Source organism: Carassius auratus, unplaced genomic scaffold (assembly GCF_003368295.1).
Source record: "Carassius auratus strain Wakin unplaced genomic scaffold, ASM336829v1 scaf_tig00214737, whole genome shotgun sequence".
NCBI classification, from domain to species: Eukaryota; Metazoa; Chordata; class Actinopteri; order Cypriniformes; family Cyprinidae; genus Carassius; species Carassius auratus.
In genome coordinates, this window is record NW_020527788.1 from 330,512 (window position 1) to 357,385 (window position 26,874).

The following is a 26,874-nucleotide window of genomic DNA, read 5'->3' on the forward strand; positions in this document are numbered from 1 at the left end:
AGATTAGTTTATATGTCTTAGATTTATCTAATAAAGCCTTATTCATATTGAAAAGAGAAGTATCTTGTGTTTTGTGCTTACAAGTTAATGTCTTAAACTGCCGATCTTGTTACTGTGCTAATTGATAGTGTTTTCACTATAGTTTGGATATTAGTATCCAGCGCAGAGTTGATGTTAAACGGCTCGTTCACTGAACCGCAGGCGCGTCTCCGTGAACAGCAGTGAAACAGTGATTCTGTTCAAATTCCCTTTAAAATCTTAAATGATTCGCTTTGAGCTAAATTGACCTGTTTCCCTTACAACTGGAAACAGAAGCAAAGACCAAGATATTCTTGTGTATCTTCAGCAGGACTCTTTACTGAGCGCTGTGTGGTGCTGCAGTCATCAAAAGTCAAGCATACATTGTATTTTACAGTTATCAGTGGTCAGACCTTAAAGGTGTTGACCTTACACACAGCCTCAGAAGTGATTAACCAAAACATCCCAAAGATAATATAGGCTACCCCTACCCCTAACGGTGAAATCAAACAGACCTAATTTACATCAAAAGCCCTAAAATTGCCTTACTTTTTCATATAATGTTATGTCAGGATCAGGATCTGGACTGGTGTTTTTTATTATTATTATTATTAATATTTTATATGAATGCCTTCTCAATTTACCAAATTTACCAATTTTCAGATTTTTTTAGTCTTGACTGGCAGCTCTCAGCTCACGTCAGCTCACGTTCTTCCGTCAAACGGTTCCGAACAGAACCGATGTGAGGGGATGCGAAAGAGAGAAAGCGGCCAGAAGAAGCAGTGAAATGTCTCTACATCACTGACCTCTTCAGGGTTTCAAGTGCAGCTCAGTTTCATCTGTAAATACGCTAGATAATTTTGTCTTTATTAATGTAGTTGAGCATACAACTGCTAGCTCTTATTAGACTATCAGTAGCACCTCATTATTATTATCATTCAGAATACTGTGCTAAAAGACATCAATATTAAAATATATAAATTTAGCAGAGACAGATATTCACATGGATTTATTGTACAGTGATGGAGGGAGCTAGAGCAGACAGCAACACAAAAATAATATGAGCAACAGGCTTACGGTCTGTATTCAGTACTTTTTCAACATATATATTTTACTACTTTTGACATTCAGGCACTTTAGAAATTGTGTAATTAATACACTACCAGTCAAAAGTTTTTATCAGTAAGATTGTTAATGTTTTTTGAAGTCTCTTCTGTTCACCAAGCCTTGATTTATTTGATCCAATTTTCAGCATCATTACTCTAGTCTTCAGTGTCACATGATCCTTCAGAAATCTTTATAATATTCAGATTTGCGGGTTAAAAAAATGAAGAAAAGGGAAAGGGAAGTGAAGATGCAGTGCAAGAGAGAACCTTTAATTATTTTCCACGGCCCCAGACAAAGGATTTAGACATTTTTATGTGATGGCCATACAAATATTAGGGTTGTCTGGTTTCAGAAATTGTTGTGGATGTATAGGCTATATACAGGAAATAAGAGGCCAAAATTGCACCTTTTGGGGTACAATAGCTTGTCACTCGAACAAAACCCTTAAAAGGACACATTTGTTCCTTTTTACCCCTAATAGGTAGGCCTACAAATTAGTACCTTAAGGGTACAAATTACTCCTCTTAAGGTACTTTTATGTATGGTGTACTTCTACGGTGGTAAAAGGTAAAATTTTGGCCAATGTGGCCTGGATGAGTGTGAGATTAATTGTGTCCCAGTCTGGGCCTGGTCAGGATCATCAGATCTTAAACAGATTGTTAACTTTGTAATCCCACAAACTGCAGCCTGTTTATAGTTGAAGTGTCTTTCAATTTGTAGTTCTTTTCTCTCATTTGCTCTCAATTGATCGCTTGCTACTATATTCTCACAAAATACATGTTTTGTTTATATAAAACGATTCAGACTGTTGTACTGAACTCATCTCTTGGTGATGATTTAGTCGGTCCGTGGAGTTTGATGATGGTTTGTGGGAGGAAAACCACTGGATCAAACAATTATTATAACATCACAGCGGAGATACTTGATCAGAACAAACATCGGTATATCATGGGGTTTACAACGAACATGTATAGAAAAATGATGAGAGATGAAGGAAGTATCACAACAGCGGATACAGTCTTTCAAAGCTCAACTATTCATGAATATGTAATAATATGTAATATTAGGCTGTGCTTAGACAAAACAATCCATGTGATTTTAGATTTGAAATTTATATAGATTCACTTTTTAAATCTATATATTTCAAATGTTATACATTTCATAATCATGTCTTTGAAATGGGCCCTTACTGCATCAAAACTGGATCTTGGTCTAAATAACCAAGTTTTACTTTACACTAAAACTTATCATCAGTTCTTCCCTTGGTTCATGTGTGATTCAATATGTAATTTTTCTATGTGAGGCCAAAAAGATTGAGGCATTTTGCATTTAGTAAACAAACAAATAAAAATTGACAAAACAAAGTAGGCCTAGTGTTAGTACAATTAAGACAATAGTTGGACAGTCAGGGGAGTAGCACCAAATTCTGGGGCCTGTATATTCTCAATGTCAGTGGGCTCCCTACACATGACATTTCGGGTTAGAAAAATGAAAATTAAATTTTGAATGATTTTTTTTTATTTTATTATTTGAATATAAACAAGTATAAATAGTGTTTAAATCTATTTGGCCTACTTGTGCTCAAATACATTTAAACCTTAGGCTACATCGGGTTTGTGTACTAACATTTTGATCCATGATACTGATGCAAGTTTTAAATTAAAAACATTTATTTTCGAACAGAGTTTGAAATCTACCATTACGAACAAGTACAAATATAACATAACTATTAATTGGTAGGGTTGCAAAGGGTAGGAACATTTCCAGAAACTTTCCATGGGAAGTTAAGCTGAGGAATTTTGGAAATATTCAAATTTGAAAACTTTCCACAAAAACAGGAGACGTCACTTCCTGTTTGTTGTTGGCGGCTGTACTGCGTTTGAGCTCCGTCACTATATTCTTTTCATTGACTATTTTTAACTTAAAAATCAATTTTATACATCATCGTTTCCGTTTATATAACGTGTGAATATATCCTCTATTGTATTCTACAACAAAAACAATCAGAGCGCCTCGCTATCACTAGTTTTATTTTGATCTCCCGGGTCCGCTATTAGCTTTTAGCCCATTAGCATCAGCAAGCGTGGTTGCTGCTAACTGCGCTTACATTGCTAATACTCTATTCACACACATTACCACTGCTGTACTCACTGTTACTTGCTTTAATGGCGGATGAATGTCTCCTCTCTGTGCAGCTCGAGCTCGAGGCCGTGGGGAAGCAGATTCGCGACCTGGAACAGAGGCAGGACCAGCTGAGAGAGCGGAGAGCCACGCTGGAATCATCCCGGGCTGCCGCTCACAAGTCCGGGGTAAGTATACAGCGTGCTGTTAACAGTCCCACCACGTCTACTCCGTGTGTTTCTCTGCACAGGCCCAGTGCACCCAGGACGCGATCTTCCCAGATGTCCTTCACTGCGACGCCGGGACACCACGGACCCTGGGTGCATCCACAGCGGAGGACGCTAGCCGGGTCCTGGGCGATGATTTCTCCCCCTCCTGCCTTCGAGATCTCCATCCGGAACCATTTCGCTCCCCTCCGTGAGACGGGACGCGATGCTGTGATCATCGGAGACTCCATCGTCCGACACGTAAGTGCTACGTTAGCCGAAGGTAAAGTGCACACTCATTGTTTGCCTGGTGCTCGTGTTCTCGATGTTTCTGCGCAGATACCCGCGATCCTGAAGGCCGACGAGAGCCCCAGAGCGGTCGTGCTTCACGCCGGGGTTAACGACACAACGCTGCGGCAGACGGAGACGCTGAAGAGGGACTTCAGGAGCCTGATTGAGACGGTGCGCAGCACGACGCCCGCGGCGACGATCGTCGTGTCAGGACCACTGCCCACGTATCGACGAGGACACAAAAGGTTCAGTAGACTTTTTGCTTTAAATGAATGGTTGTTGTCATGGTGTAAAGAACACAAACTGCTATTTGTTAATAACTGGAATCTTTTCTGGGAGCGTCCTAGGCTGTTTCGCGCTGATGGATTACACCCCAGCAGAATTGGAGCCGAGCTTCACTCTGACAACATCTCCAGGACACTTCGCTCCATGTGACTAGTAAGTCAATTCTCAAATAACCATTATGATGAGTTTTGTTCCCCCGCTTAAATGATAAAAGTATTTGCACTGTAAAAACTATTAAGTATGTGTCTGTTCCCCGAATAGTGAGGTCAAAATATAAATATAGTGTAGGATCTAGAAAAAATCTTATCATAATTAAACCAGAAAAATGTAAAGTAAATGAACAAAAACAATTTTTAAAGTTTGGGCTCATAAATATTAGATCACTCACACCAAAAGCAGTTATTGTAAAATAAATTATCACAGATAATAGTTTTGATTTACTCTGCTTGACTGAAACCTGGCTAAAACCAAATGATTATTTTGGTCTAAATGAGTCTACTCCACCAAACTACTGTTATAAACATGAGCCCCGTCAGACTGGCCGTGGAGGAGGTGTTGCAACAATATATAGTGATATTCTCAATGTTACCCAGAAAACAGGATACAGGTTTAACTCTTTTGAAATACTTCTGCTAAATGTTACTCTGTCAGACATGCAAAAGAAATCTAATGTATCTCTTGCTCTGGCTACTGTGTATAGACCACCAGGGCCATATACAGAATTCCTAAAAGAATTTGCAGATTTCCTCTCAGACCTTCTAGTTACAGTTGATAAGGCGCTAATCATGGGAGATTTTAATATTCACGTTGATAATACAAATGATGCATTAGGACTTTAATTATATCTCATGGAATCGATCTTACTGCTATAGATATCATACCTCAAAGTGATGATATTACAGACCATTTCCTTGTATCGTGCATGCTGCGTATAACTGATATTAACTATATGTCGCAGCGTTACAGTCTGGGCAGAACTATTGTTCCAGCCACCAAAGAAAGATTCGCAAATAACCTGCCTGATCTATCTCAACTGCTATTTGTACCCAAAAATACACATGAATTAGACGAAATTACTGACAACTTTGGCACTATTTTCTCTAATACATTAGAAGCTGTTGCCCCCATCAAATTGAAAAAGGTTAGAGAAAAACGTACTGTACCATGGTATAACAGTAATACTCACTCTCTCAAGAAAGTAACTCGTAGTCTTGAGCGCAAATGGAGAAAAACTAACTTAGAAGTTTTTAGAATTGCATGAAAAACAGTATGTCCAGCTATAGACAGGCTCTAAAAACTGCTAGGGCAGAGCATATACACAAACTCATTGAAAATAACCAAAACAATCCAAGGTTTTTATTTAGCACAGTGGCTAAGTTAACAAATTACCAGACGCCACCTGATTCAAATATTCCACCAACGTTAAATAGTAATGACTTTATGAATTTCTTCACTGATAAAATAGATAACATTAGAAATACAATAGCGAATGTAGATTCTACAGCGTCTAACACTTCAGTTTAATTCATCGCACCCAAAGATAAACTGCAGTGCATTACAAATATAGGACAGGAAGAGCTAAATAAACTTATCACTGTATCTAAACCAACAACATGTTTATTAGATCCTGTACCCACTAAATTACTGAAAGAGCTGTTACCTGTAGCCGAAGAACCGCTTCTCAATATCATAAACTCCTCGTTATCTTTAGGTCACGTCCCAAAACCATTCAAGCTGGCGGTTATCAAGCCTCTTATTAAGAAACCAAAACTAGATCCTAGTGTACTGGCAAATTATAGGCCTATTTCAAATCTTCCATTTATGTCTAAAATTTTTGAAAAAGTTGTGTCTGCTCAATTGAGCTCCTTCCTGCATAAAAATTATCTGTATGAAGAATTTCAGTCAGGTTTTAGGCTCCACCATAGCACAGAAACTGCACTTGTTAAAATTACAAATGACCTGCTCCTTGCGTCAGATCAAGGCTTCATCTCATTTTTAGTCTTACTTGATCTTAGTGCTGCGTTCGACACCATAGATCATGACATACTCATAGATCGATTACAAAACTATACAGGTATTCAAGGGCAGGCTGTAAGATGGTTTAGATCCTACCCGTCCGATCGCTACCATTTTGTTTACTTAAATGGGGTGTCATCTCATTTATCATCAGTAAAATATGGAGTGCCACAAGGATCCGTCCTAGGTCACCTTCTATTTTCAATATACATGTTTCCCCTTGGTAATATTATTAAAAAATATGGAATTAGCTTCCACTGTTATGCTGATGATACTCAGCTATATATCTCAACAAGACCAGATGAAACTCCCCAATTATCTAAGCTAACAGAGTGTGTTAAAAATGTAAAAGATTGGATGACAAATAATTTTCTCCAATTAAATTCGGATAAGACAGAGATATTAATTATTGGACCAAAAAACACTACACAGAATCTTGTAGATTACAATCTGCAACTAGACGGATGTACTGTTACTTCCTCTACAGTCAGAAATCTGGGTGTTATATTAGACAGAAATTTGTCTTTTGAAAATCATATTTCCAATGTTACAAAAACTGCATTCTTCCATCTTAGAAACATTGCCAAGATACGAAACATGTTATCCGTTTTTGATGCAGAAAAGCTAGTTCATGCATTTATGACCTCTAGACTGGACTATTGTAATGCACTTCTAGGTGGTTGTCCTGCTTCGTCAATAAACAAGCTACAGGTAGTCCAAAATGCAGCAGCTAGAGTCCTTACCAGGTCAAGAAAATATGATCATATTACCCCAATTTTACAGTCTCTGCACTGGCTACCTATTAAGTTCCGTATCAGTTACAAATTATCATTAATTACCTATAAGGCCCTAAATGGTTTAGCTCCTGCGTACCTAACTAGCCTTCTACCACGTTACAACCCATCACGCACCCTAAGGTCACAAAACGCTGGACTTTTGGTAGTTCCTAGGATAGCAAAGTCACTAGAGGAGGTAGAGCTTTCTCACATTTGGCTCCCAAACTCTGGAATAGCCTTCCTGATAATGTTCGGGGTTCAGACACACTCTCTCTGTTTAAATCTAGATTAAAAACACATCTCTTTCGCCAAGCATACGAATAATGTATCTTTTAAATTGTGAGAGTAGTTGCATCTGATCAAATGTGCATTTTTATTAATTAGCTTGGGTTAAACTAATTTTACTTTGTTGGATCAGCAGCTATGCTAATGATGTCTCTATTTTGTTTCTATGTTTTGCCAACTAGGATTTCCACAAGCTCCAGTCTGGATCCAGAACACCTGAGAAGAGATGATGCTGACCCTCAGAGGACCCCTGATGATGCTAACCTTGAATCAACAAACAGAACTAACAATTATTGCTAAATATGTGACTGCATCATATAATAACTATTAATTACTATTATTGATAGTTCATCGTCTAGCTGACTACGTCTTGTATTATTATTTTTTATTTTTTCTAAAATCCTGTCAAACATGCACAAACTACTAGCTACTACTAAATATTGTAGAAACATAATTTTCTGTAAAGTTGCTTTGTAACGATTTGTATTGTAAAAAGCGCTATACAAATAAACTTGAATTGAATTGAAAAAAATGATGGGAATTAGGAAATTAATAGAAATTAACTGGAATTTGGTGATAATTTCAACAAACTGTCATATCCAAACATAAATATCAAAGATTTGTTTTACTATTTAAAAAAATATGTAAACAACATGATCTTTTATCAGATTTATTTTAGAGTAGAACTTTAAAACTTTAAGAGTTCATTTTAGAGTATAACTTTAAAACTTTGAGAGTTCATTCTCTCAGTTGGTGTTATCAAAATATTTTGAAATGAATAATGACATCAATTGGAGGGCCCAATTAATTCGAATTAGGCTACAAAAAGAAAAAAAAAAGAAATCCCAAAGAATTGAGGGGATTCAGGTACACTTTTCCCCCCACTACCACGCCCATGTGGACAGTAGAGAACTGAACACATCAAGTTGCATTAAATTTTTTAATTCTCAACGATTGATTGATCTGAGTAACAAATAAATCGAATCCATAGATAATTTAATTTGAAATTTTGGTCCACAACTAACATCATGTCGGTAAGAAAATAACAGCACATGTTATTTAGTTACGGGGAATTTTATTTATAATGGGAATAACAGTGAAATAATGATTGCTGATTTTGGTCACACTTTATTTTAAGGTCCAGTTCTTGTCATTAACTAACTATTACCATTAACTAACTATTATCAAATTAATTACTGCTTATTAATTTTTATTAAGGTTGGCCTAGTTGTTGTGTTTAGGTATTGGCTAGGATTAAGGATATAGAATACAATTATTCAGAATATGCAGGCTACTTAATAAGTAATAATAAACAGCCAATATGCAAGTATATGTATGCTCATAAGCATCTAGTTAATAGCAAGAATTGGTCCCTATACTAAAGTGTTGCCCAGATTTTTAACAGAACCCTATTACTCTACTAAAACTTCAAAAAGACACGTTAATAACTTACCAACCAGACACCACAAGCACAAACAAAACACAGAAAAAGCATGAAGCACATCCCTTGACTGTTTGCCAACCCGTCTATTTTAATACCACCCTGCAAATCTAAAAAAAACACGCTCTAGACCAATATGAAGAACAAAATAATTGTGGGTTTTGCAGTTCATGTTTGTCAGCTCTTCCTATGATATCTTTTTTTTATAAATGATTGCCAGCATTTGACTGTATTTACTGACATTCAGAATCAGTTTGATCAACTTTACAATAAATGTACTATGTGTGTATTGAAAGCAGAACATTTCTATTAATTTACAAATATTCCAGCCTTGTTTAGATGTAGAGGCCGAACACATGGACTGTGTCCTGAACAGAATGTGTTTCATATTCAGTTTCAAGAGGGAGCTAAAGCAGCATCGTCTGCATCAGGAGACTCATATGTTACTGTAAAACATCAGCAAAAAGCATCTAAGTAAAGACAACAAACAAATATTACAAAATAAAATTTTTTCAATTCATATATTGTTTGCAAATACTTTAATTTCGCCAGAATACATAAATACTTTGAATTGACTTCAGATGAGGAAGTTGCTCCTTTTCCCAGAGTGCAGTTACAACATCTACCAGCAGGGGACCAACTGTGACCCTGCACCACAAAACCAGTCACAAGGGAGATACAACTATCTGAAAATCTAGAATCTGAGGGTGCAAAAAATCTAAATATTGAGAAAATCACCTTTAAAGTTGTCCAAATGAAGTTCTTAGCACTAATCAAAGCAGGGTGTTTATGAGACATGTATTCTCTGTCTCTCTCATCTGACTCAGTTCAGTTCATGGATCTCTCTCATAATGATCTGATGATCTGACTCAGGTGAATCAAATAATGGAGACAGAGCAGGGGTCCCAGGACCAGGATAAGAACTGACTGAATCTGAAGATTAAAAAAGTAAAAACTAAATCATTGTTCAGTATTAAAAGCAAACTTTCCAATGCACTGGTCAGTTTCTGCTGTTTTTCACACTTTATCTTTTTCACACTCGTTTGCATGCAAAAGCAGAAGTAACTACAGCTTTTTTTACACTTAGTTCTCCTGAGCACTTCAGTTTCTTGAAGGACTGCTTATCTGCATTTATTTAGCAGAAGCACATTAAACCACAGCCGTTTACTGTTAAAGTGTCTCCAAGTGTTTGTTTCACCCTTTCTCATCTTGTCTCAATTGATCACTCATTTCTTTTTGCACAAAAATACATGTTTTGTTTATATGAAAACTGAAATCCTCAGGAAAAAAAGTTTTAGATTGTTGTACTGAACATTTTTAGAACAAAAAAATTCTAGCTGGTGAGTTTCTTCTCTTGTTTTCTCCCTCCGTCTCTCACACGTTCAGACGCATAAACTCGGAGAGCTGAGAGCTTCAGTTTCTGAAAACACTGTTTATTTGTTTTAACAGATACTCATTAAATCACATTGTGTTTAAAGGTTAAAGTGTCTCTATACACTTACAGTTCTTCTCTCTCATCTGCGCTCAATTGATAATTTACTAACAGATTCACACAAAATGAATGTTTTGTTGATGTGAATGATTCAGATTGCTGTACTGAACTGAAATCTTCTCTTGTGGTGATTCAGTGACTGATGAAGCTGATGTCTGTGGTTTAGTCGGTGTCTGGAGTTTGATGATGGTTTGTGGGAGGAAAACCACTGGATAAAACTATGATTTTAAGATCTGAACACAATAGAGATACTAGATCAGAACAAACATCTGTGGATATATGTATGAAAAAATATATTAACCAAGAGCAGAGTGGAAAATAAACTGAAGATGTGACTAATGCTCACACATTTATTTTTATGACCGTGTGACTGTCTTCAGTTTTTCTTCTCATCTCACAATCATGTTTTTTTTTTTTTTTTTTTACTCCAGTGTCAAACATCTTCCTCGAACTGTTGAACAGTATGTTTTCAGCAGAAACACTCGCAGACATGATGAGGTTAATGTCTGTCATCTTTTAAAAGACATTTTTAAAGTTTATTGATTTTTTTAAAATTGTATTTTATTTGTGCAATAAAAAGACTAGTAGTGTCTGTTGTATTTTCTTGTTAAAGAGTGTGCTAAATAATAATAATAATAAATAACTGTAAGTGTAATGAATGAAGGCCAATAGGAAACACGAGGCTCTTTCACTCACCAGCGATCCTGATCAGGAAGGATATGAACAGAAGATGGTAGTAATGCAACAAACTGGATGCCAGCTGCTGTAAAACACAGAAGAAGAAACACACTGTCTGTTCTCCAATGTGGAAAATACTCATAGCTCATGCTAAGTAACTCACCTGAATGACTCCTCCTGGTCTCTTTCTTGTGTTTTCTGATCATCACCACCAGCTTCTCTGCAATCCTGCTATCTACTCAGCCCTGACAATATCTGGTAACCAGAATATCTCCATCGAACTCCTTGCTCACCTCAGTTACTTCTCTGCCTTGACATTTATCCATATCTGTACAATAAACCCGTATGTTTGATCACTAACCCGTCTGTGTCTGGAGTCTATCTGTGATAAGGATATTGTGTTTGATGCAGTATATTTGCTCAATCATGAGGTGAATGCACAAGTAATATTCAGTCTTCAAGACTACAGCTGACGTTAGTCTATGTCACGTTGGAAAAAAACTAAGTATCTGCTAAATGCATCAGTATAAATGTAAAACCAAATCAGCGAGTAACAGAAGGCCATATCTGAGTGACAGCAGAACAGAAACATGTTGTGTTGGGTCTGTGTTTCCAAACCTAAAGATCTTCTGTCCCAGATCACAATGAGGTTGAAGAATAAATATTGGTTTATTTGAATGTAACTTGCTTCTGTATTTGCACAAAATGTATGTTTTGTTAAAGTGGGGGTGAAATGCTATTTCATGCATACTGAGTTTTTTACACTGTTAAAGAGTTGGATTCCCATGCTAAACATGGACAAAGTTTCAAAAATTAAGTTGTACGTTTGAAGGAGTATTTCTGTTCCAAAAAAACCTCTTCCGGTTTGTCACAAGTTTCGGAAAGTTTTTTTCGAGTATGGCTCTGTGTGACGTTAGATGGAGCGGAATTTCCTTATATGGGTCCTGAGGGCACTTCTGCTGGAAGAGCGCGCGCTTCCGTAGAGCAGAGCACTGAGAGCACAACAGGCATTCACTGATCAGAGCGAGAGCGGCACGAAATGTCACAAAAGAAGTGTGTTTTTGGTTGCCAGGGCAAGACAACCCTGCACAGATTACCAAAGAAAAAACAGCATTAATGTGGAAGATTTTTATTAGTAAGATTTTAATCAATCAAGAATAATCAATGTGAATCTAGCCATTTTTGTTGCTAGTTGTTTTTCCATTATAATCCTATAGGTAAAGGATAGAAAGGAATATGCTTACACCCTGGAATGTACAAAACTGATGAGAAACGTGGTCAGACATACAGAAAGGGCCTTTCTTCATAAATCAAGCAGAGGGCCTCTCCTCTCTAGGGATGGATGAAAAGTGTAGTCTAAAAGAAAAGTTTGACTATGTGGAACCGCCCCATATAGTGTCTATAAGGAGAAACCAAATAGCATCCGGGAGATCTCCTTGCAAGGAACTCTCGGCTTTGTTTTGCTTAAAATAAAGTCTTTTCTTCTGAGAGAAAAATCCCTGACTGAGTTCGATTCTTTGGAGAACCGGCAATATACACCACAGATTTGGCACCCCAGATGGGACTGGAAAGGAGCAGAGTGGATGACTGCTTTTGAGCTGACTGATGAGCAACACACACACACACACACACACACACACAGTGGTGGCCACCATAGAATAAGGTAAGCATTTTTGCTTAGATAATTAGTGTGTGTTGTTGACTGGTCAGTTCTGAGTGGTAAGGACACTTAAAATCTGCTCTTCCAAATTTAGAAAAATAATAGGATATCTAAATTGAAAAAGGGGTTTTACTCCAGAAGAAATAACTGCATGCACATATTTGGTTTATTAATAGGAAAGCCTTGGAAGTTAACCTTGATGTAAAACAAAAATGGTGTAGGCAAAAAGACATTGTATGCAATGGTCTGTGTTTATTGGATAGCTGGGTCTAGGTAAGGACAGTGATAAACGGATAAGCAGATTAGTTAAGGAATCGCGAGGAAAAGTCCCACGGATACCGCTTTGAGAAAGTATAAGTGAAATTCTCGAAGGACAGAATAGGTGGGCCCTTAAGGACGCTCTAGGAAGAGCTGTGTTTTGTTGTGTGGATGTATTTGTGTCCGGACGAATGAATGTGTGAACAAATAAATTCTGTGTTGGGTGGGTAAAGGTTGCGCACCATTCTTGGACCGTCACTTCAGGGTGGCTGGGTGGAGTTGGACGCATGGTATCCACTTGAGAGGGATGAATGTATGATGAGCCTTGACAATAAAAGGACAATTAATGACTGATTATCCCTTAGATAAAGGGAAAAATTATGCAAGAATAAGCACTCTGGCTCAATAAAGAGTGTAGCAAGTGTTAATGAGGTTAGGAAAATAGTATCAATAAAGTTTGAAACAAGATCTATAATAGATTTTTGCATTTTGGATGTCTGTGTGAAAAGGGGAGGAAATTTTCTGAGCCCAGCGCAGTGGGAGTGAGAGCAAGGGAGGAAGTTTCCACATTAAAGTTTTAATAAATGGCTGGACAAAAAAGGAAAGAGAAGTAAAAATAAAAATAAAGAATTATTGTTAGAAATAGTTATCTAAAAAGTGATAATAAAATAGAGTAAATAAAATAGACAGTCAAATAATAATATTTAAAAAAAGTGTAAACGCATGAGACAAAATAAAAAACTAAATTCAAAAAGGTATGACACATAGTAAAGAATAAAAAGTAGGGTGTAATGGGTAAAAATAGTTAAATTAAGTGAAAGGAAAATAAGAGATTGTAACCAAGTGACTATAAAACTAAAAAGTTGATTTTTGGTGGTATTAATATAAATAAAGATATGGCAGCCACTAGAGTGGAAATAATTGGATTAACATATCCACTGTGTAAAGAGCAAATAAATATAATCTCAAAAAAATGGCAGAAGAGAACAAAAAATATGACGACAAAATGGCCAAAGGAAGGGACATTTGATGTAGCATTGTGTGAGGAAATGGAAACCCTGATAAAAAACTATAAAACTAAAAGCATCAGTATGAAAAGAGAAAAAAGAGAAACAAAGAGGGAATAAGAGGAAGGAGTAATTGCTCTGTTTAAAAAGAAGGTGAGGATATGCTGAAGAGTATAAAACAGGCCAGGAAAGTCCTGAAGGGGGCAGAGAAAGATAACATGAGAAAAGAAAAGTTATTTTCAGAGCCTCCCCCCATTTGCCAGTACAAGGAGAGTTCCCAATACTCAAGGGAACCGTGGAGGTAACCGGAGAACTAGAGTTAGAAGGGCAGATAGAGATGAATGAGGAAGAGAAGCCAGCTGTGAAATCACAGAGGCAACCCAAGGATAAGTGCAGGAGCCCTAAAACAATAAAGTTAACTGTATGAAGGTTGTTTTAGAGAAAAATAAATACAAATGTTCCAAGAAATGGACTAATATAGAGATGGCAGATATGGTGGAATATAGAAATAATAATAAATAAATTAAAATAAGATATGCATTTATTATTTAATAACTTAAATTAATAGATTAATTTAAAAGATGAATGTGCTTAAAACTTTATATCTAATGAAGACATCTAAAATTTGTATCTTGTTATCCCTGGGACACAGTATGAAAGTTAATCCATTACAGAGTTTCAGAGATTGGGCTTGTGTAAATGTAAAAAATAAAAGAAATAACTTGCGCAATGTGGAATGAAAGCAAGATTGGGTGACCAAGTTAATAGACATTTTGATTCAAAGCCATAGGCATTTTACAATAGGAGGGGAACTAGATGCTTAAATAATTAAATTTAATTATTTTATTTACAATAATAGGAATTATTTTATGTTGGTTAGGAAACATTAATTCACAAATACTAGATTATTCTGAATCATGTATGCAAATATAGAACAAAAATGATGATTGAAGTCTTTATTTTACCATACGCATGTCATGCTGTTATAAAAGGGTTTATTTTGTTTTATTGCAGTATACTTAGATAATAAAGGTAGCTGATTTCTGCATCTTGCAAAGAAGAAAAAAACTGCTTGCTATTTTCCTGCAATGAAGAACTTGCTTTACTAACATAGAGTAAGACAACTGCTGTTATCAACCAGATGATTTTGTTTTTATTAAGGGACTACTGAAAGAAGAGGTTGAAAAGTGAAAATTAGAAAAAGAGCTGACTGCTCAGACACAATTTGGTTAGTTACATAGGTACATTTGATTAATGCAGTCTCTGAGTGTTAAACTTTCAGATGATTTCTGGAACAGTGCCTTGACAAAGGGGAGCAATGAAATGGAGTCTGTCGAGGAATGGCAAAACAGCAAACACAGCTACAGAGAGAAGAAGAGGGAGGGGCTGATGGACGTTCCCCTCGCATCCTGAAAGAGAAGAACACACTTCAGCATGGAGAAAGACTGAATTAAAGCAGGAAAAGGTGAATCTTTCACTTGAGACTTTTCCTGAGGGTGAAAAGAACATTATAAAATGCAAAACTCTGGCAGAAAGCAACCAGAAGCCAGACTGAGAAGAAGCAGAGAAACAACGGAGACCGTACGCCACAACATCAGGTCTTTGAATGCCATCACAGACTGACGACCCAGTACAACAGCCCAGGCTGATGATCTAACCAGAAGGACTTCCATGCCTTCAGTGCACAGGTCCTGCATATTCAATGAACACTATAGAGACTGCTTCAAATGTTAATTATTTTATTTCATTATCTTATTTACTATGTTTTAATCTTGATTATTCACTGGTCTCACAGCACTTCTTTAAATTCTGTGTTTTAACTAACTCCCTCAATCTGCTTTTCAATAGGTTCCAGTCCAGCCTCATGTCTTAAAGAAAAAATAGTTTTGACAGACAGAAGTGAGTACTTGACTCACCAATCAGATCAACATGGAGCTGGATTTGGCATAGTAAGACTGTTTCATTAAACAACTGGGGGAAAATGCACAACTGAAAACTTGACAACAATGCTGAGTGCTTTGGGAAAGAAGAGAATAAATAAATAAATAAGGGTATCTTGATGAACAATAGAAAATATATATTTGGTTGAAAAAATAGAAATATTGGTCACTCCATTTTGTAATTTTCTAAGGTAAAACTGAATAAAATAATAATGAATAAAAAAAAATTATTTCTAAAATCATGAAATCACATATGCTGTCATCACTGGGGATAACAAGATGGAAATGTTGTTGGCCATGGATCCAAGATTTACAGAGATCTCCAATCCTCTTCTCAGAGTCGCTCATGAGCAATAACAAAAAAGTATTTGACTTAACTTTAAATTAGACAAACACGTGACATTTGAGAAATGATAATTGGCTCTCTCAAATGCCCAATGCCTAGGCCTAATATTCCAAACAAATTCATCTAGGAGATTTTGGAAAAAGGAAGGAAAGAAAGAAAAGTAAAGTTTTTGGCAAAAAAGGGTGAAAGTGAAAGTGTGTGAAAAAGTATGAATGATGGTGTTGTATGGCATGAAAGAGAGTGTCTGACGAGACACTGAGGCAATTCAATCAATTTGCCCAAACAGCTGTATACAAATATGAATGTGGGCCCACAGGGCAAACTTATGCCCAGAAAAATAATGACCATGGATGAATTTGGTTAAGTTTCCTGGTCAGTACCTAGGTCTTTGTTGTGGCAGAAAGAAAAACAGTGCTACACATGCGCAGCGAATAACATGGGAAGGCAGAGCGGAGCAAAGCAAGCTTGCTCTGTCCACCCCACATCTAACTTTCTTTTCAGCATAACATGATGGAGCTGATTGTGTCAAAAGGATGAAATATTGTCTTTCTGACTGTTAAAATAAATAAAGTGGGTTGAGTGTTTTCCAGGTCAAAAGACCTATGCTACTGAGCGAGATAGGAAAATATCCAGTGATATAATGGAACTCAGTTTACAAAACAAAGAGATAACTAAATAAGCAAATTGCTGAGAATAAAATTGAAAGGAATTAAAAAATAGTAAAGACAGCACTGGAATTGTGAAAACTCAAAAAGGGGCCAAGACAGCCCTCAACCCACATTACATTTCCACAGGTTACACCAAGAAGGACGACTAGCAAGATGAACAAATTAGCATGCTTGATAACACTAACAAAAAACTCTGAAGTTTTCCATTTACAGGTGACTGCAGTTCCAGTAAGGCCAAGGAATGCTTCGCTCCGTCAAAGAGAACCAGTGAGGGTGCAGTTATGATCTCAAGGGAGAGCCTTGCATTAATCAGCAAAACGGTTACAGAGTGACACCTGAGTTCACATCTCTAACTTTAAAACAAGCAAACCAGATTCAACAACTCCACACAGCATGAAGTGAGGGATGAAGGGCGTGCTAGTAACGACCCACCCTTGCCAACGAGGGAAAGACCATTGCAACGACTCGCAAAGTCTCCCTGGTGAAGATGGAACGAGAGAGTGATGGGACTGCTACTGAGATCAAAATACTTGGCAGCAGATATGAGCCAACAAATAGAAAATAAAAAGTGGAAAGATAATGTCAAGTAATGTCAGATCAAGAAATTGAAGGTTATGAGAAGGGAAATATGGATGTAGGAAGGATAGAAGGGAGAATAGAGCAATTGGATGCAACAAATAGAATGAAAGAAGCAAAATAGAAAAGCTCTAGATTATTTGAGAATTGAAGAAGGAAAAGTATGTGTTATGTTTGGGGGACAATGCTGTATTTATAGAAGGGAGCATTAAATGAAGTAATGATCAAATTGACAAGGCTTAGAAGATAACAAAAGGAAAAGATAATAAAATGTAAGACCGGTTTGATTTACAGTTAGGAGCATGTGGAGCATAGTTTATAACTAAATTGGGAAAGTTTTTAGGAATTGCATTATTGACAGGAGATTTACTCTTTTACTGTATACTTCCTATATTGAGGTTACTAGTCAAAGCCACAGTTAATCAAATTAAATTCAAAGATATCAAACTAATGGGAAATTGATACATAAGGTATCTACGCTGAAGATCAACTCTTATAATCTTGTGATATTCAATGTGTGATGTGATGTATGTATTTGTATGCCTTTTATACATAACTGTGATAACCAGGCAAATGCTGAACCAATTGCATGTTAATGCTTTTAACAATGTTTACTATTAAAGAGGGGTTAGGGAGACTGGATCTTTTACTCACTCCTTGTCAAATTAGGAGAGAGATGTTTGGTCCAGTAATCCCTCAGAGTGGAATTTCATAATCTAGTCACTGGTGATAATACAATGTGACTTATTTAGTCATTAGGTAGTGTAACTAATATGACTAGTTTATGGAGTAGCACTCTGGATAAAAATAATCAAATGTGGGACTTACTAAGTCTCAAAGGGGAGAATATGTGGAAGATTTTTATTAGTAAGATTTTAATCAATCAAGAATAATCAATGTGAATCTAGCCATTTTTGTTGCTAGTTGTTTTTCCATTATAATCCTATAGGTAAAGGATAGAAAGGAATATGCTTACGCCCTGGAATGTACAAAACTGATGAGAAACGTGGTCAGACATACAGAAAGGGCCTTTCTTCATAAATCAAGCAGAGGGCCTCTCCTCTCTAGGGATGGATGAAAAGTGTAGTCTAAAAGAAAAGTTTGACTATGTGGAACCGCCCCATATAGTGTCTATAAGGAGAAACCAAATAGCATCCGGGAGATCTCCTTGCAAGGAACTCTCGGCTTTGTTTTGCTTAAAATAAAGTCTTTTCTTCTGAGAGAAAAATCCCTGACTGAGTTCGATTCTTTGGAGAACCGGCAAAATACTCCACATTAAGGGACCAGTGGATGGAGTTTATTTTTACAGAGCATCAACGGAGTTGTGCAAGTGTTTTTGTTTGTTCCCTGCATTTCGAAGATACTTGTTTTACAAACAAGGCCCAGGTTGACGCTGGATTTGCACATCGTTTATTTCTTAAGGATAATGCAGTCCCAACGAAAAAGGGTCACGATCGTGTGTTGGAACCGCATGCGGTGAGTAAAACTGCTTCAAATATCTCTGTGTTATTAACTTAGCTATCGGCGCGTAAGCACATCAAGTAAACAACATGCGATGTTGTCATCAAACTGCACTTTCCACATGTACAGCTTACACACACCGCACACGCGAGCGCAGGAGGATTAGAGCCTGTAGTCATTGAAGTGGTCCGCTTTGACTCGGATAACTCATTAAATCCATGAAATGAAAGAGAAATGGAGTTGGTGTCCCACACATTTAAGATTAACTCTTTCTTGGCGTTACAAATCAATTAAAGACAAAATAATAACAAGGCGGCAGAGCGAACTTGTCATCCATAGTGGTTCTCACGTAGTCCTTCTCTTAAAGACTGATCACTTATAACTGACTGATCACTTACATTTCAGCCTCGGGATCTGATTCTGGATCATAAATAAACGGCTGAATCTGACTGTTAGCCATGGTTTGTTTTGGTTGGTTTTTTCCTCACGGTAATGTCACAGCTTCCAAACGCTTTCAACGCAAAAGCCTACAGGCGCTCGTGATTCTTTAGCTCCGCCCACACGTCACGCCTCCAGCCGGTCGTGTTTTCCGGGAAAAATCGGTACAGACTATCTTTCTCTTATAAATATAATAAAATTAAAGACTTTTGGAGTTATGAAGGATGCAGTACTACTCTATAGGTACTCAAGATTAACAGGATATTGAGTGAAAACGAGCATTTCAACCCCCCCCCCTTTAAAGTAAAGCATTCTGATCTCTTGATGTGGTGATTCAGTGACTGATGAAGCTGATGTCGGTGGTTTAGTTGCTCAGTGTTGTTTCACTGTGGTTTGTGGAGAGCAGAAAACAATTGGACCAGAACTGAAAAAATAAAATAAAATCACTGCAGGACAATGATACATGAATATCATTTTATTTTTTTAAATAGTCTTGATGAGAGATAAAGATCAATCCAAGAGCAGAGTGGAAAATAAACTGAAGAAATTACTGAAGTTTAGTGACACATTTATTTTTGCGTCCGAGAGACTGTGTTCAGTTTTTCTTCTCAGCTTCTCATTTAACACACACTTTTTTCTCACTTCATTAGTAAAGATCTTCCTTGAATGGATTAACAGTGTGTTTTCAGGATATATATATATATGTTTATACTAGGGGTGGCCTATTTAACCAATGTCATAAGAAGCAGTGGATGTAATCCTGTATTGATCTCTATTCTCAATGGTTATATTGCTCTTTCTGGCTGCTCATGTGAAAGCTACAGTAGATGAATGATGGTGCAAATGCATATGATGCGATGTTTGATATTTATTTAAGGTCAGGAAAGAGGCCTGAAGAATACATTTAAAGAATATACAGGGAGTGTAGAATTATTAGGCAAGTTGTATTTTTGAGAATAATTTTATTATTGAACAACAACCATGTTCTCAATGATTCCAAAAACTCATTAATATCAAAGCTGAATATTTTTGGAAGTAGTTTTTAGTTTGTTTTTAGTTGTAGCTATTTTAGGAGGATATCTGTGTGTGCAGGTGACTATTACTGTGCATAATTATTAGGCAACTTAACAAAAAACAAATATATACCCATTTCAATTATTTATTTTCAGCAGTGAAACCAATATAACATCTCAACATTCACAAATATACATTTCTGACATTCAAAAACAAAACAAAAACAAATCAGTGACCAATATAGCCACCTTTCTTTGCAAGGACACTCAAAAGCCTGCCATCCATGGATTCTGTCAGTGTTTTGATCTGTTCACCATCAACATTGCGTGCAGCAGCAACCACAGCCTCCCAGACACTGTTCAGAGAGGTGTACTGTTTTCACTCCTTGTAAATCTCACATTTCATGATGGACCACAGGTTCTCTATGGGGTTCAGATCAGGTGAACAAGGAGGCCAAGTCATTAGTTTTTCTTCTTTTAGACCCTTTCTTGCCAGCCACGCTGTGGAGTACTTGGACGCGTGTGATGGAGCATTGTCCTGCATGAAAATCATGTTTTTCTTGAAGGATGCAGACTTCTTCCTGTACCACTGCTTGAAGAAGGTGTCTTCCAGAAACTGGCAGTAGGACTGGGAGTTGAGCTTCACTCCATCCTCAACCCGAAAAGGCCCCACAAGCTCATCTTTGATGATAGCAGCCCAAACCAGTACACCACCTCCACCTTGCTGGCGTCTGAGTCGGACTGGAGCTCTCTGCCCTTTACCGATCCAGCCACGGGCCCATCCATCTGGCCCATCAAGACTCACTCTCATTTCATCAGTCCATAAAACCTTAGAAAAATCAGTCTTGAGATATTTCTTTGCCCAGTCTTGACGTTTCAGCATGTGTGTCCTGTTCAGTGGTGGTCGTTTTTCAGCCTTTCTTACCTTGGCCATGTCTTCTGAGTATTGCACACCTTGTGCTTTTGGGCACTCCAGTGATGTTGCAGCTCTGAAATATGGCAAAACTGGTGGCAAGTGGCATCTTGGCAGCTGTACGCTTGACTTTTCTCAGTTCACAGGCAGTTATTTTGCGCCTTGGTTTTTCCACACGCTTCTTGCGACCCTGTTGGCTATTTTGAATGAAACGCTTGATTGTTCGATGATCACGCTTCAGAAGCTTGGCAATTTTAAGAGTGCTGCATCCCTCTGCAAGATATCTCACTATTTTTGACTTTTCGGAGCCTGTCAAGTCCTTCTTTTGACCCATTTTGCCAAAGGAAAGGAAGTTGCCTAATAATTATGCACACCTGATATAGGGTGTTGATGTCATTAAAACCACACCCCTTCTCATTACTGAGATGCACATCACCTAATATGCTTAATTGGTAGTAGGCTTTCGAGCCTATACAGCTTGGAGTAAGACAACATGCATAAAGAGGATGATGTGGTCAAAATACTCATTTGCCTAATAATTCTGCACACAGTGTATTACAAGCATGTTTATTTAACAATGTACCTAAACAGGTTAAATAATATATATGTATATTTATGAAATACAGATGCATATCAGCTTTTTAAGAATTTCTACTTTATAAAATGTAATATGTGGCTGAGGAGCTGTTAGTGAAATAAGACTTTATCCAGTTGGTGGCGCTCCAGCAGATTCATCTGTATCTGACTGTGGCAGAGACACACTACTGAGAAAAATATTGATATTAACACAAACAAAAATAAGACAACAACACTGCTCGAAAGCCTTTTATTATAATTTATAATGCATAATGTTATAATTTTGACCTTTTGACCTTGTTTTTATTATCACATTAATGTTCATAAACTCTCAGAAACTTTAAATATCAAAACTTGTAATGGCTTGGTGAGCAGAAGAAAATTATTTCAAAAACATAAAAAATCTTCCTGTTCAAAAACTTTACTGGTAGACTATTTTAATTTGTCAAAGGAGCTTTAAAGCCTGGATCTTGTGAATTAAGTAAAATATTTTTTCTCTTTAAATATGTTTAGTTCTGATACATTTGAATTGTTAAAGTAACATTTTAATGATGAAAGATTAATATCAGTTTCTGACATAAATGAGAAATTAACTAAAAACAATGATATTGTATCTTAAATTATTTTGTATCTGTTACAAATCTTCATAAACAACAAACAACAGCTGACAAATACAAACATGCATCAAGATTTAATCAACTTTACTTCATCCTAAAGCTCAAACATCTGTTTTACTGTTAAATGTACATTACTATGTGAAGAAAGTGCAGTATATTCAGCGTAAGTGATCTCACTGTCATGGGTCTGAACTGTAAGAAAATATAACAGAAACAACAATTCTCAATGAACTGATATCTGAGTATTGTTTTATATTATTATACACACATGCAGGAGGTACAAGTAGACAATACTCACCTTCTTGGTCTGTTTTTTCTGTGTTTCCTGCAGATGAAGAAGATCCCGACTCCAGTTACAATCAACAGAAAACCAGCAACAGCAGCAATGACACAGATCAGCCCTATCAGAGATACAGAGTCTGGAGGATGTGAAGGAGAGTGTTGTTATTGTGAGTGAATGTGTTCATAAACACTAAATATTATCACAGACATACCTGAACATGTCTGACAGAGTTCAGTGTTGAGATGTGTGGTCTGGTTTCTGATGGGATTGTTCACCACACAGCTGTAGAAATCATCCAGACACTCCAGATGTAAAGAAAGACTTCTGCTGAGATCAGACACACTGATGCTGGACAATAAACTGTTTCCTTTGTACCAGGAGAGAGTCACATGATCCACATTCACCACTGAACACAGAAACACACAGCTGGATGCTGGTCCTGATGAAGATGATGAGTTCTGAACAGATAAAGAGTCTCTGATGATGTTAGGAGTGGAGAGAGGGGCTGGAAAAGATATTAGAGAATAGGATTTGATGTGATGAGTGAAATGTCATTGTGATGTCGGTCTGTTTCATCACACATGGACAATATTGTCAGTAAAGAGACCGAGATGCAATGAAAAGTGTTGTGTAAATAAAGAAATCGGGCTATAATTTCACAGAATATTTTAAAAATGCTTCATCTGCAGTTAAACTGTAATCGTCAAATCATGCAGGAAGTGTGAAAATGCTGTTTGTTCTTAGGATATGCAAATGCAAGCTATAAAATTAGCTTTAACGAGACAGAAATGAGTCAGCACTGTTACTTAAAATATTTAAGATGCTTTTTTTTCAGCCCAAAATTAACTGCTGAAGAAACACTCACAATCAAACAGGGCAAGTGTTTCTCTACTCACCGTAGACAGAGAGACTGAAGATGTCGAGCGTTGTCTCTGATCTGCTGCTGAATACTTTATAAAGTCCAGAGTGTGTGTTTGTGATGTTTGTGATGATCAGAGATCCAGTCTGATCCAGTTTCAGTCTGTCTCTGAATCTCCCACCAGCACTGTCATTAAATATTGTTGAGACATTGTTCTTTCTGTTGATTTGAGCGATGAGAATGTATTTAGATCCATATTTCCACTCAATTGAACCTTTTCTTTGTGTATCAGTATAATCTGTGTGTAGAGAGACAGAATCTCCCTCCGTCACTGACACTGACTTCACTTCATCACCAAACACACCTGAAGAACAAACACAAACAGTTTCTCTGAAAGACTTTTGCAGTTTTAGTCTTTTTCAAAAATGTAGAAAATGTAATTGCAAAACAGTTCTTCAGTGCGATAATGTGTAACAAATGAATCCTTTTGAATTCATTGAAAGAGAAAAATGACCAAACAAACGTAATTAACAAAGATATTTAACAAGCTTAATTTAGTCTGATACAAACATTTAAATGAATAATGGAAATAATAAAGAACAGAATGTGTGGATAGACAAATGACACAGATACAGAAGAACTAAAGTCATAAAAATCCTTACCAGCCGGACTCCAAGAGCACAAACAGAAGAAAAGAAACACCTCAAATATTGTAAGAGGCATTTCAGCTGAACAGTTTTCCAACAACAACAGTTTAAAACTCTAAAAAGACAACATTTAAACACAGTGTCCAAACAGCAGAGATGTTGAATTAAACGTTGAGTGCAAGCGTCAGAGGAGCTGAAGTGCTCTGATCGTCTGTTAACTAGGTCTAGAGTGGTTTAGACAAACACAGCACAACAACACAGCACGTGAGCGTGAATCACAGTTTCTGCGTTTGGTCTCATGCAGTGGTGGAGCAGGGATGGGCAAATGAAGCACCGAGGCTTTCCTCTGTCTGTTCCTGTCATCCTGGAAAAGATTCCCAGCTTCGAGAGTGAATCAAACACGCCATCTGGTGGTTAGTGTATATATGTGAGTGTGTTATGTGTGCTAATAAAAGCCTAATCGTGCCATGAATTTTATACAATACTTATGTTAATATATATATATATATATATATATATATATATATATATATATATATATATATATATATAATAGAATAAATAATAAAATAATTCTGAAAGAAAACATGATCGTAAAGGGAATAGTCTGTGAAACCGGGCGTCTCTGAGATAAATGATTTAAAAGAAAATTAAGAATATAATTTTCCCTGGTTTTTTATTTATTTTCTGTTTGTGTTAATTATTTATTTTATTTTTCTCTCATTATGAGTATATTATTTGTTGTATTTAATTTTTTCCCCCAAGCATCGATGCTCCACACTTCAGTTTGTGATGAACTACTGTGTCAACCACTAATAAACAATAAAAAGAAGAAGAACGGTCTTCTGCATATTAAACATGTGGAGGAAAAATGTAAGAAGGTATTAACCCTGATTATGATTAGGTATCTTACACGAGTGGAATGGGGAGCTGATTATGAATCTTTAAAATACATATATTGCCCTAATAAGTCAAGATTAGATTATGAGAGCTTGGCATTTGGGTCAGCGGCAAAATCAGTCAAATCAAAGTATGGGAAAGAGTTTTTAAAGAAAGGCTGAAGCAGTGAGATCAAGAATCAAGAATGTAAATGTAAAAAGCTGGTGCTGTGGAAAACAGGGGCGAACAGGAAGAGGAAACACTCAAGAACAAAATAGGACACTAAATTAAATAGCACAGCAGTCTCTAACCTTCCACAAAAGTGAAAAAAAGAAAGATTGATGATGACCTTTAACCTTCCATCATCATTCTGCATGGATGTGAGAAAAAGAAGGATGTGATGAAGAACAATATCAAAATAATAAACAATTTTCACAGATGATCTGGTGACTGTATAAAATGATTCTCAGTTTTATAAAAAAGGATTTAAATAACACACCTAATAATGAAATGAAAATCAATCAATAAATGAAATGGATAAAGACTCCCAAGATTTTTCTGTGAGAAAGAAAGTTGTCCTTAGTCAAGGATGACCATTCTCTGAATAAAAGGTTTACAAAAATGTTCTTCGTTTAAGTTGACAAAAAGAAACATTGTTTGAGCTAGAGACCTGCTCTCCTGCGGGACCCGACACAACAGAGAGCGCTGCGGGACAACTCTGATGTTAGTCAGATGTCACTTCCTGTTTGTAGCTGAGTTTAAGCTCTGTCACGTTATTTTTTATCAACTATTTCAAAATCTTGTGTGAGGAACGATTGAAATTGATAAAGGTGAATGAAGAAATAGGAAATGAGAAGATACAGAAGTAGTGTCAGCATTCACAATGATGCAAGTAAATGCATTCAAAAAAGTAAAGGACAGAGAGATGAAAAATAGTTCAATGGTTGAATGAGAAATGTTCAACATCAGTTAGAAGAAAAAGGAAGGGATTGGAAAAACTGAAGAGGACTCACAACTGGCAAAATATAATAATATATAGACAACTCAGGCAGAAAGGAAAATAATAGGGAGGTGAAGAAAGAGTATTGGAGAAGGTTTTGTGATGAAATTGGGAAAAATACTCCAGTTGAGGAAGTGTGGAGTATGCAGAGGTGGGAAGTCCAGGTGCCAAAGAGTAAAAGTCCTGCCATATTTTTGTTCCACCCATGAACTCATCAGCCGATTTCACCAGAGGAGGAACAAAGTCATTCCTTCCAAGTCACAAACGAGTCTTGAGTCAAATCCCAAGTCCTCAAAGAGTTAAAGTTAATGAGATAATTAAGTGACTAATTAAATGAAGATGCATTAGTGATGAACACCTGCTGTTTACAATCAACATCACTGAAGAAAAGAGAAACACAAGAACTACAACTGACTTTAAGCACAGCCTTGGATGAAATCAATTAAAAAATAAAAATAAAAATAAAAATAAAAAAACGTTTCACCATAATTGTGGTGAGTATTTGCTTCAGTTGATATCTTGAGCCTTTAAACGGTTTTCACAAATTTGCTTCTATGCAATTGCATTATTGTTTTTGCAGCAAACATTTGTGCAATGCTGATACAACTCTTGATCTAGCAGGTGACTTTATGCTTTTGATGACTGTATGATCTTGATTAAATTTCTTGATTATATGAGAAGAGTTCATGGCTTAGTTGTTAGAGAGAACTGCCGTGAATTCACTGCTCTGTCTGTGCACTTTGTATGGGTTAAATACAGAATATTATTTCTGAGTACGGGTCACCACACTTAACTGTATGTCACTTTCATAAAACAGAGAGAAATCTCATTATGCAAAGGCCACCATATAATGCTTTTTAACACTTCAATATTAAGCAAAAAAAAATTGGATTTAGGCGTTTAGCCATGAACATTTATCATGTGATCCTCAACAGTGGTGAAAATTATTATTCATACTGCAGTGCATTATGGGAGTAATTCATGTAACGTGACATGAAGCATTTTGTTGATTGTAAC

The 26,874-nt window shown here is 36.7% G+C and overlaps 1 long non-coding RNA gene across 1 annotated transcript; it reads right to left on the bottom strand.

The window, feature by feature from the left end:
• Positions 1-22,506: 22,506 nt before the first annotated feature.
• LOC113092906 (uncharacterized) lies at positions 22,507-23,409 on the bottom strand. The gene is made up of 3 exons (XR_003287655.1): positions 23,369-23,409; positions 22,684-22,977; positions 22,507-22,608 (listed from the first exon to the last, which is right to left on the bottom strand). It is a non-coding gene; the product is annotated as an uncharacterized LOC113092906 (long non-coding RNA).
• Positions 23,410-26,874: the final 3,465 nt, after the last annotated feature.